Source organism: Suricata suricatta, chromosome 11 (genome assembly GCF_006229205.1).
Source record: "Suricata suricatta isolate VVHF042 chromosome 11, meerkat_22Aug2017_6uvM2_HiC, whole genome shotgun sequence".
Lineage (NCBI taxonomy): Eukaryota > Metazoa > Chordata > Mammalia > Carnivora > Herpestidae > Suricata > Suricata suricatta.
Genome location: NC_043710.1, coordinates 47,604,499 through 47,616,014, shown reverse-complemented (window position 1 = coordinate 47,616,014; position 11,516 = coordinate 47,604,499). Strand labels below are relative to the sequence as shown.

The 11,516-nt window shown below is 42.1% G+C and overlaps 1 long non-coding RNA gene across 1 annotated transcript in view; it reads right to left on the bottom strand.

Annotated features, from left to right (window-relative positions):
• The window catches only part of LOC115272780, a 12,719-nt gene extending 2,784 nt beyond the window's left edge, over positions 1-9,935 (bottom strand). The window contains exons 1-2 of the long non-coding RNA XR_003900455.1: positions 9,556-9,935; positions 2,598-2,730 (exon numbers count right to left, since the gene is read on the bottom strand). This is a non-coding gene — a long non-coding RNA (uncharacterized LOC115272780). The remainder of the gene's footprint in view (positions 1-2,597; positions 2,731-9,555) is intronic.
• Positions 9,936-11,516: the final 1,581 nt, after the last annotated feature.

The window sequence follows — 11,516 nt, the reverse complement described above, 5'->3', positions numbered from 1 at the left end:
CTTTAAAGATTTTCATTTAATATTATACATGAAGTTTTGCTGAAACTATATCATCAGTTTTGAACTTAATAGATGAAAAATATATATGTGGTATTGGATTTTATTCATCAGCTTGATTTTTCTGATTTTGTGCATGATTTTCACCATTGTTATTTTTCTTTGTTCAAAAATAAATTCATATTGAATTGTTAAAAAATAAATAAAAATTAAAATTAAAAACAATTTTTAATTAAAAAAAAGAGACGGTCTAACCCAATTCTTCCTTTTATAGGAAAGAAAGTTAAGACCCAGAAAGATCAAGTGGTTTTCTACACTAGCCCAGCTAATGTGTGGCAGAGCTAAAAAGAAAACTCAGGCTTCTTCCTTTTTATCCAAAGGAAAGAACAATTTTTATCCTTTCTTTATTCATTCTTACTACTGCCTTTCAAACTCACTCTGTCAACTCTCTCTTCCTATTCCTTTAACTTTCAGTCTTTGGTCCTCCAGCCTTTGACCTAGCCCTCAGGACTGAGATAAAACATCAGTTTCTCTACCTCACAATTCTGGGGACTCAAGTCAAATTGTCCCAAGAACTCTCTCTCCCTACACTCTGCTCTAGCTCCCAGCTACCTCGGGGCATTTCTTTCATTCAGCACACATGGCCATGAGATGTCAGTCAGTCTCTCTTCCTTCCCTTGACTCTTTCCCTTCCCTTGACTGGAGAGTAAGAAAAACACAGGACTCTGATAGTTGTCTTCAGAGAAATCCTTGCTTTATAGGTCTCTTCTCCTGAGGTGCCAGTGTGGCTCAGTCATTTAAGCATCTGACTCTTGGTTTCATCTCAGATCCTGATCTCATGGTTTATGAGTTCAAGCCCCACCTCAGGCTCTGCGCTGACAGTTCTGGGACTGCTTGGGACTCTCTCTCTCTCCCTCCCTCTCTCTCTGCCCCTCTCCTGCTTGCACATGCTCTCTCTCAAAATAAATAAAATTAAATTTTTTAAATGTTTTATTTATTTTTGAGAGACAGACAGCATGAGCAGGGGAGGGTCAGAGAGAGAGGAAGACACAGAATACCAAGACAGGCTCCAGGCTCTGAGCTAGCTGTCAGCACAGAGCCTGATGCAGGGCTGGAATCCATGAACCGTGAGATCATGACCTGAGCTGAAGTCGGATGCTTAACCGACTGAGCCACCCAAGCACCCCTAAATAAATAAACTTTTAAAAAGCCTCTTCTCCTCGACTTTCTTTTCTCAGGACAAAAGTGGGTGGCAGTCTATAGGTTTCAGAACCTATTACAGGGTTCTGTATAATGTTCATGCATAAATGATCTGACACATCTCCTTGTAATATGGGGCATTTGTAATCTATTATTCTAAGATCTGAAACTAAGGAAATAGGGAAATCTCATTTAACATCCTGTTACAAGTGCATCTATTTCTTTCCCAGTTCTTTGTCCCTTAATGCATTCCAGCTGAAATTTTTCAATTTAATTTTGTATTAAGTTATGCATTCCAATGAGAGAACACATGCCTCTTACATTTTGTAATCTGTTAGACCTTGTGGTGGGGCCAACCTCTGTCTTCCCCCTTCCCCTTAGCTGAAGCCATCAATACACCTGTAGACTCAGGCTTGATCTAGTCATTGGATCCTACACAGAAGCAGGAGGAATTTATGGCACTTTAGTCCCTCACTCTAGGGTTTCCTACCAAGGATGTTTCTAGTCTGAACTTATATCCAAGTTCTATCAGATAGATGACCTCAGTTTCATTCTTAAGATTGAGGATCTCCAGACAGACCATGGATTTCAGCCTAGTGCCTTACATCCAATCCTGATACTCCTACAACTGGGGCATGCCTACCTGTTCCTTTCAATTACCCATTCCTTGGGACTAAAATGTCCCCGAACTTTAATCCAGTGACTGGGGTCCTACTACCAGCTGACCAGACTTATCTGTTTGTCTGAAATTCTGAGTATCTACTATCTCAGAATTCTCTCTCAGTAAGACAACATGTCATTTTCTGTTTGGCTTCAGATACCAACTGGTTGCCTATGATACAGCTTGCTATCTGTCAGTGTGCTCTCCCAGTGACAGATTTGGCCTGCCCTGTGCTACTGCTGCTGACACTGTGTCTCCTTGTTATACTGGATACCTGTCTCTTTCTCCCAGCTGGCCCCAGGCCACCACAGATCTCAAGTCAGGCATGAGCCATTTCCCTTGAGCAGAATGCCTTGTTATATAACTGGTCTGAAGAACACTGCAATCCTTGAGATCAAACTAGGAAAGCACAGCCCTGTGTAGTGAGCCCTTTGAGGACAGACCAGAGAATCACCTGTAGTCTCTATTCAGGCATAGTCAACCTGCATCAGAAACTGTTGAGTCCTAGTTCAATAGATGTGTATGTGTGATAGACATTCATCCACTTTACCTGCCCATCATCCCTTCTGGTCTGATATCATGATTTTTTTCAGCCCCATTCTCAATCCATGAAGTGCTGGTAGGATTGACCCAAATTCCAGCATTAGCCTGGCCAACCAGAGCAAAACAACACACTTCAGACACAGTGATTGTTTCAGAAATGTGCATGTGACCCCAGCTGGGCCATTGACAGTCTTACCTGAGAATGATAGAGATGCTTTCTGCTAGGTTACTAAATTGCTAGAATGTAACCTGGATCTGCTGGTGGCCATCTTTGTTCCCACATAGGGAAAACCTGCCTGAGAATGTAGTCAACTCAAAGGAAAGCAAAACTGAAAGAGAAATGCAAATTTATTACAACATTGATCCAATTCTAAATCCATCAATCCATCAATGTACTGCTTGGTTTATCAACCAACATATTTCAGTGTGTAAGTCAGTAGGAGTTGGATTTCTATTATTTTAAAATTAATACAGCGAGAGCACCTGGCTGGCTCAGTCAGTAGAGTGCTCAATTTTTGATCTCAGCGTTGTGAGTTCAAGCCCCACACTGGGTATGGAGCTTACTAAAATTAAATTAAATTAAATTAAATTAAATTAAATTAAATTATTAAATTAATATAGCTGACAAGACTGGTATTTCCTTCTTCTTTACCAGCTGACTAAACCTCCAGACTGAAAATACAGTGAAGAAAAGCAAGTTGAAAAAAAATGCTCAAAAATGTATTCTTTTTAAAAAATGTTTCTTTCTTTCTTTTGAGAGAGTAAAAGAGAAAGAGGAGGGGAGGGGAGGGACAGAGAGAGAGAAGTAGAGAGAGAATCCCAAGCTGTGCTGTCAGCACAGAGCCCGATGCAGGGCTCAATCTCATGACCATGAGATTATGACCTGAGCTGAAATCAAAAGTTGGACACTTAACTGACAAAGCCACCCTGGTGCCCCAAAAATGTATTCTTTCATTCATTCAACTATTACATAAGAATAGCAGCATAATACAATGAAAATAACACAAGGTTCAGAGCCTATCAGATTCCTGTTCAGTCTTAAATCTTCTATTTTCTAGCTGCATATATAAGGCATGTTAATTAATATCTCTGAGCCTCTGTTTCTCCTTTTGTAAAATGGGAAAAAACTTGATCACTACCTCCAGAGATTCAAAATTTCATTAAAGGAAGAAACACAATGTTAAAGACAGAGAGGCAGTGTAAGATGTCTTGTGATTGGCAGAAACCTTGATTACTCAAAGGACGGAGATAATTGCCTTCTGGGATGATCAAAAAAGGCTTCATGGAAGAAGTCGAGTCTGGGCCCTAGAATGAACAGAATTTTTGGTAAGCAGAGATTGGGAGAAAGAGCGTCCCAGTTAAAAACAACAACAAGAAAGGCGGGGCTCCTGGGTGGCTCAGTCAGTTAAAAATCCCACTCTTGATTTCAGCTCAGGTCATGATCTCATGGTTCATGGATTCAAGCCCCGTATCAGGCTCTGTGCTGACAGCTCAGAGCATGCTTCACATTCTCCCTCTCCCTCTCCTTCTTCCCCTCCCGTGCTCATTTGCTCTCAGAATAAATAAACAAAAAAAATTTTTTTTAAAGCAGGAGTGAGAAAATGGCTCTACCTGCGGGATTACAAGGCATAGCAACATGGTGGGAATCCACATAGGAGAGGAAGCTAAAGCTGGAGGAGTTTGCTGTCGCCAGTTCAGGGGTGGGGTGTGCTGAGGGATGTGGCTTCTATCCTGTTCTCAGGGACTTAGAATCTTTGAATAGAACCAGGTGATGGAAATCTTTAATGTCTTTGGACAGTGTTTATACAGGATGAAAATTCTGACTGATCAGAAAAAATCACTTAGATCCTCTTCCAAACTGCACATTTCTACCAATTGTCCCTAGAAACCCTGCCTCAATGAACCACTGTAACTAAGGAGAGCACATTATAACTCTCAACCACATGTGGGGACATGAAAAATGGTGGGGAAATATCCACCCAGAGGCAGACACCCCATTTCAGAGAAGATTGTGTGGTCAAAAGGGCACCAAGATCAGTAAAGCTATGATGAAAAGGGGAGGGGGAGGGGACAGCCTGTATTTATCCCTCCCTTGGATTCGTACAATCATCTTCTAGCTGCTCTTTCCTTCTCTATTTCTAACTATTTTATATTTCACTATCAGATTAACCTTCCTGTTCTGATCCTGTCACGCCAACTTCAAAACCCTTAATGATAAGCCACAGCCACTACCTACAGAAAAGACTGAAATTCTTTGGTTTCCCACAGAAGGTCCTTTTGGATGAGGCTGAAACCACCTTTTAGACCTCACTTCCGGCTCATGTTGTCAGGTATCCTCTGGTCCAGCCAATCTGACTTCTCAAGGGTCCCTTGCTTTCCTGTCTCCACTCCTCCTGGCTGCAGGACCACTCCACAGTCCCCTACTCCTCTATCTCCATCTTCTCCATCCTTGAAGGCTCAGTTCACACATTCTGATCTCCTCTTTCTCCCATCCTGCCTTTGATAATGTCTATTTCGAACTTCCACAGAGCTTTACCTATATCCCTGTTTGTGTCATCATTTGTTTTTAAAATAAACAAAAAAACTTGTAGTCATTTAAAAAAATTTTTTTTAATGTTTTTAATTTATTTTTATACAGAGAGAGACAGAGAATGAGAGGGGGAGGGGCAGAGAGAAGAGGAGACACAGAACCGGAAGCAGGCTCCAGGCTTCGAGCTAGCTGTCAGCACAGAGCCCAACGTGGGGCTTGAACCCATGAACATGAGATCTGACCTGAGCCGAAGTCGGACGCTTAACCGACTGAGCCACCCAGGCGCCCCTGTAGTCATTTTTTAAATGAAAATTTTTAAATTTGGGGCTCCTGGGTGGCTCAGTCAGTTAAAAATCCAACTTCAGCTCAGGTCATGACCTCACAGCTCGTGAGTTTGAGCCCTGTGTCAGGTTCCCTATTGTCAACACAGAGCCCACTTCAGATTCTCTGTATCCTCCTCTCTCTGCTCCTCCCCTGCTCTTTCTCTTTCTCTCAGAAATAAAGAAATATATTTTTAATTTAAAATTTTGTAACAAATTTTACAAGTACAGGACAGTGTAATAAAATAAAAATTCCTATAATCTCACCACCCAGAATCATCAAGTTTTAGAAAATATTTATTTATTTAGTATGTTAAAAATGTACATACTCTTAGAGTTTCAGTTTTTAAGATGAAGAGTTCTGGAGATTTGTTGCACAACAATGTGAATGCATTTAACACTACTGAACTAACACTTGTGCATGTACGTGAGTGGTGGAGGGATAAAGAGAGAGGGAGAGAGAGACCCAAGCAGGCTCCACGCTCTATCTCAGGGCTCGAAGCCACCAACCGCAAGATTATGACCTGAACTGAAATCAAGAATCAGACCCTCAACCGAATGAGCCACTAAAGCACTGCTAGAATCACGTTTTTAAACAGTTTCATATTTGCTTCCGTATTTCTAAAACAAGTGAAATATTACAGATAAAATAAGTTTCCTTTAACCACATACTCTCCCACTCAGTCGCATTTCCCCTCTCAATGTCCAGTGGCAACTGCTACCATGAGTTTTGTGTGAATCCTTTCATCCTATTCGCTATAATTTTATCTGCATGCATATATATATCCCTCACCAATGGATTATGATGTTGTATTCTCAGATTTAATGGTATCATAATGTATGTGTCATTTTGCATCTTGCTTTTATCACCCAAAGTTTTTTTGAGACTATTTCAGGATGATATATGAATATACTTTTATTTACCCATTACTCTTTTCTTTTAAGTTTATTTATTTGAGAGAGACATAGATAGTGCAAGTGGGAAGGGCCAGAGAAAGGGAGAAAGAAAGAATCCCAAAAAGGCTCCATACTGTCAGCACAGAGCCTAATGCAAGGCCTGAACTCACAAACCATACAAACCATGAGATTATGACCTGAACTGAAACCAAGAGCCAGACACTTAACTGACTGAGCCACCCAGGCACCCTTCCCATTACTCTCTGATAAAAATTTAGGCTGCTTCCACCTTTTTGCTTTTTATAAACAATGGAGCAGAGAACACTTGTTCTCTGGACACAGACACTTGTTTCTTTGTACACATGGTTGAAAATCTTTGGAATACACACCTAGAAGCATACTTTCTAAGTCATAGGGTACGTACATTTAAAATATTTTTTTCGGGATACCTGGGTGGCTCAGTTGGTTGAGCGTCCAACTTTGCCTCAGGTCATGATCTTGATCTCATGATTTGTGAGTTGGAGCCTCACATCAGGCTCACTGCTGTTACTCCAGAACCTGTTTCGGATCCTCTGTCCCCTCTCTTTGCGCCTTCCCTGCTTGCTCTCTCTCTTCCCTCCCCCACCTCTCTCTCTCAAAAATAAAAATAAAATAAAATATATTTTTAAAATTATGTACAAATATATATAACATAAAATTTACTATCTTGGGGTGCCTGGGTGGCTCAGTCGGTTGAGCCTCCGGCTTCGGCTCAGGTCAGATCTCACGTTGGTGGGTTCGAGCCCCGCGTCAGGCTCTGTGCTGACAGCTAGCTCAGAGCCTGGAGCCTGCTTCCAGTTCTGTGTCTCCTTCTCTCTCTGCCCCACCTCCTCTTGTGATCTGTCTCTCTCTGTATTAAGAATAAATAAAACATTAAAAAATTATTTAAAAAAAATTTTACTATCTTAACCATTTTAAGTATAAAGTTCAGTAGTGTTAAGTGCATTCCCCCCTGGTTGTACAACTAATCTCCAGAACTCTTCATCTTGCAAAACTGAAACTCCAAGGGTCTGTACATTTTTAATATATTAAGTGCATGACTGATTTCATCTACTAAACTATAAGCTTTGTAAGTGTGTGATCAACATCTTCTTAAATTTTTACATCGAGCAAGGCACCTAGTACAGTAGTTTATCAGGTAGAGACTTAAATACTTGTTGAGTAAATGAAAGAACTAATCAATCAAGAGGAATAATAATATTTTCACAATTTTAGTGAGATAAGATTTCCTTATCACACAGATGAGATACTGGAACTCAGCTCTAGCAATATACAGGAATATACTTGGAATATAGCCTGCAAACCAGAAAGGGACAGTAATGACCTCTGACCAAAAAAAGCAAAAACAAAAACAAAAAACAGTGCTCCAAAAGTACATGTACTTTACCTTAAGAAATCCCTTTTGAACATTTATTTATTTGGAGTCTATTTACTATTTTAAAATTTGTCTTATAAAAATATGGCATATTTGGTGCCAAAATTAGATCACAAGAAATGTATAAAAATAGGTTAAAAAATCACCCTTCATTGCAGTTAGAGAGATGCAGTGATCAGATTTCCCCTCAAGAAAGGACTTACTAGAGCACCTGGTGGCTCAGTAGGTTAAGAGTCCAACTCTTGATCTCAGCTCAGGTCATGATTTCATGGTTCGTGGGGTCAAGACCCACATTGGGATCTGTGCTAATGGCAATTGCATGGAAATTGCTGGGAATTCTGTCTCTCCTTTTCTCTGCCCCTCCTCTGCTTGTGTGCTCACTCTCTCTCTCTCTCTCTCTCTCTCTCTCTCTCTCAAAATAAATAAACTGGAAAAAAAAAAAAAAGGTACTGTCCAGCTGCAGGCAGTGACAACATTCAGCTGTTAATTTTTTGGTCATCCTCATCTATCCAGTCAAGGTCAGTCTGTTCTCAAAGTGGTCCCAACCAATGACTGTAGAAGGTGGTGGTACAAAGGCCTGTTTATTTCTACCTATCATAGGACACCTCCAATTGGCAGTCTTTGCTCCAAATTTCCCTGCTGGTCTGGGAAAGATTTTTGTATCATATCTGCCCAATTCTACTTCCAACGCCTGCCTTTCTTTTCATTGGTGTAGCTCCCCAACAAACTTTTTCACTAATGCCAACTCAGCATTTGCTTCCTAAAGAGTCCAACTGACACAATCTAAACTCTATAATCCTAATTCCCAGAGATACACACCATAGCATTCTTTTTGTTTAAAGTTTTTATTTATTTATTTTGAAAGAGAGAGAGCACACGCAGGAATAGAGGAGGGGCAAAGAGAGAGGGAGAGAGAGAATCCAAAGCAGTCTCTGCACTGTCAGCACAAACCCCATGCAGGGCTTGGACTCATGAACTGTGAGATCATGACCTGAGCCTAAGTTGAAACTTAACCAACTGAGACATCCAGATGCCCAACACACACCACAGCATTCTAAATTTTTTAGAGCGAAAGTGTGTGTGAGAGCAGGGTAGAGGGGCAGAAGGAGAGGGAAAGAGAATCCCAAGCAGGCCCCATGCTCAGTGCCAAGCCCCCATGTCAGGCTTGATCCCATTACCCTGGGATCATCACCTGAACCAAAATCAAGAGTCCAATGCTTAACTATTGAGCCACACAGGCACCCCTGTGATGTTCATTTCTCAACCCAAATTTTATTTCCCATAGTACTTCTAGACCTGAAAAAAATCAAGAAAGGGGACTCAATGCTTCAATCATTCTATAACAGCAACAGTCCAGAGCACAATACAACCTCCAGGCTGCATACCAGCCAGGTACTAATGGATACACTATCAGAGTGCTGGTAAACTATTCATCTGTCAAGCCAACCCCCTCCCATATGTTACTTCCTCAGTGAAACCTTTTCCTCTTTCCCCTCTGTCATTTAGTTACTCCCTGTCCTGCTCATACTTAAATGGCAGCACCGAGCATGTGCTTGTGTTTATCTTCCCTGCCCCTAGCTTCTGCAGACAAGAATCTATGTATCACAATGTATGATGAAGAGTAAGCATAAAATATTTATGAAAAGCATGGGCGTTGTGAATGAGCCAGGCTTTAGTGCTCTAAATACTAGGGAAAGGACAATAGGGAAGTGTTACATTTTCTTAAGAAGGGTAACATCTTGAAGAATATAGTGTCCTGTAACAATATACCAGGTCATTGTGTGAGTTGGATGGGAATGTGGCAAAACTAGTTAGGAAGTCACTGCAGGACCCTGCACTGAGATGTAAGAAGAGCAAGATGGCTGCGGTGGCATGGAGAGGAAAAACTACTCTACAAGGTATTTCAAAAGAAATAATAACAAAAACTGAGATTCGCCGAGTTTCCCAGATTTGCTAGGCCGTGCCAACACCAGTAAGGTGGGTATGGACTCACCTCCATTTCGCCCATGTACAAAGTGAGATTTGGCTAGATGAAGTTGACTCTCTGGGGGTCACACGCCCTGGTAGTGGTAGTGCTGAAGTTCCAACATAGGTTGTCACGTTTTAAAGACCTAGACCTCAATTGCCCGGGTCAAGATTTCCCACTCTCTGCACTGGGGGCTGAGGAATATTTTCCTGAGCTGAGGCTTCAAGTCCTCTATTTACCGAGAAGGGCCTTGTACAGGGACGCTTTAACGAGCAGTCAGCCCCTTTCAGGACCTTGGAGGCCCGCACCTAAGGGCGGAAGAAGGCGCGTCGCGGCCGCGGCTGCGGCTGCGGTGGCGGCGGCTCAGCGCGCCCCGGGGCGAAAACGGCTGAGTCACGGCGGGGCAGTAACGCAGTGCGCGAGGACAGGGCCCGGCGCCGGCGGCTCCCGCACTCCTGAGCCGCGACGCCGGGCGTCTGCACTCTCCGGGAAGCGGACGGCGGCTGACGGAGACCGGAAGAGCTGAGTCAGCGCGGGCACGGCCCGGGGGGCTGCGCGCCGCGCCGCAGCTCCCGGCCAGCCAGCCTCACCGCCCCGCCGAGACTCGTTAGGCGCTGGGCTTCGGCGACAGCGCTCACGCGCTAGAAGCGGAGACTGAAATTTGAAGTTTTGACGTAACCCCAAGAAGCGGATCCTGTACGCAGGTTTCAGTAGAAGCTACTGACCTTGTGAAAGGGAACAAGCTTTGTCTCTACGACTGCGCGGATTTTGAAGATCAAAGGGACTTGCACCGAACCAAAAAGGATTTGTCTAAGTTCTAAAATGCAGTACATAGTAATTAACACAACACACACACACAATTATTTTTTAATGCAAAAGCGAAAAATCCGAATCCCAAAAGAAGATAAACCTTGCAATAAAGATTTACCGAAAATAAACCTCTCCCAGGATGGGAACATCGCACTCTCTAGAGGTCCCCGATAAACTCGATCCATAGGTCTTTCTCCAGTTTCTCCCCACTACTACACTGAGGCCAGAAACCCATTTTTTATTTTTATTTAATTTTTTCCTAACATTTATGTATTTTTGAAAGACAGAGGCAGAGCAGAGAAAGAGGGAGACACAGAATCCGAGACAGTTTCCAGGCTCCGAGCTGTCAGCACAGAGCCTGACGCCAGGCTCGAACTCACGAACCACGAGATCATGACCTGAGCCAAACTCGGTCACTTAACCAACTGAGCCACCCAAGCGCCCCAGGAACCCATTTTAAAAATATATTTTACTGCTTTTATTCAAGTTTTCTTGTTTTAGCTAAAAAAGATACTATAGAAATTTCGGGGGGCGGGGCAAGGGGGGAATCATACCTAATTACATAGTTCCTGAAACTAGAAACCACAATTACTTTTGCTTCTCTGCTTACATTTTTGTTCACAATAAGTTTTTACATAGCTGCATCAGAGATACCATCGTCTATTTTACTGTCTTCAGGTAACATCCTACAAACATGTACCCATGTCTCACAGATCTTTGGGATCATTATTTTAAGTAACTGTATTATGCATACACTACTAAATTATCCACCTGTAGTGTGCTTGTAGATTATTGCCTCGGATTGCTCTTTTCTGGTTTCTAATTGTCCATGTTTGTCTTCCATCAGAAAACCTCACCGGGCAAAATGGTCGAATCTAATTGTGGAAAAGTGGCCGCAGACCATTGCACTATAAGAAAGCTTAAGTTCTTTTTAAGAGCTGGCATAATTTCCCTCAATATTCTTTTGATATTTTTTCCCACTTGGAATATCACAATCTTCCTTTAGTGCTTTGAGGTATACATTTGAAAAGACTAGACCTTTCTAGGAGTGTGACAGAAGTGGGATTGAGAGTTGTGTCTGAGACATTTTCAGATTTTCATCAAGCAGTTTATGTTTAAGTGCCACTGTCTACAGTCTTCTGTGTGACTTGGAACAAATTATTTAACCTATCTCAGTC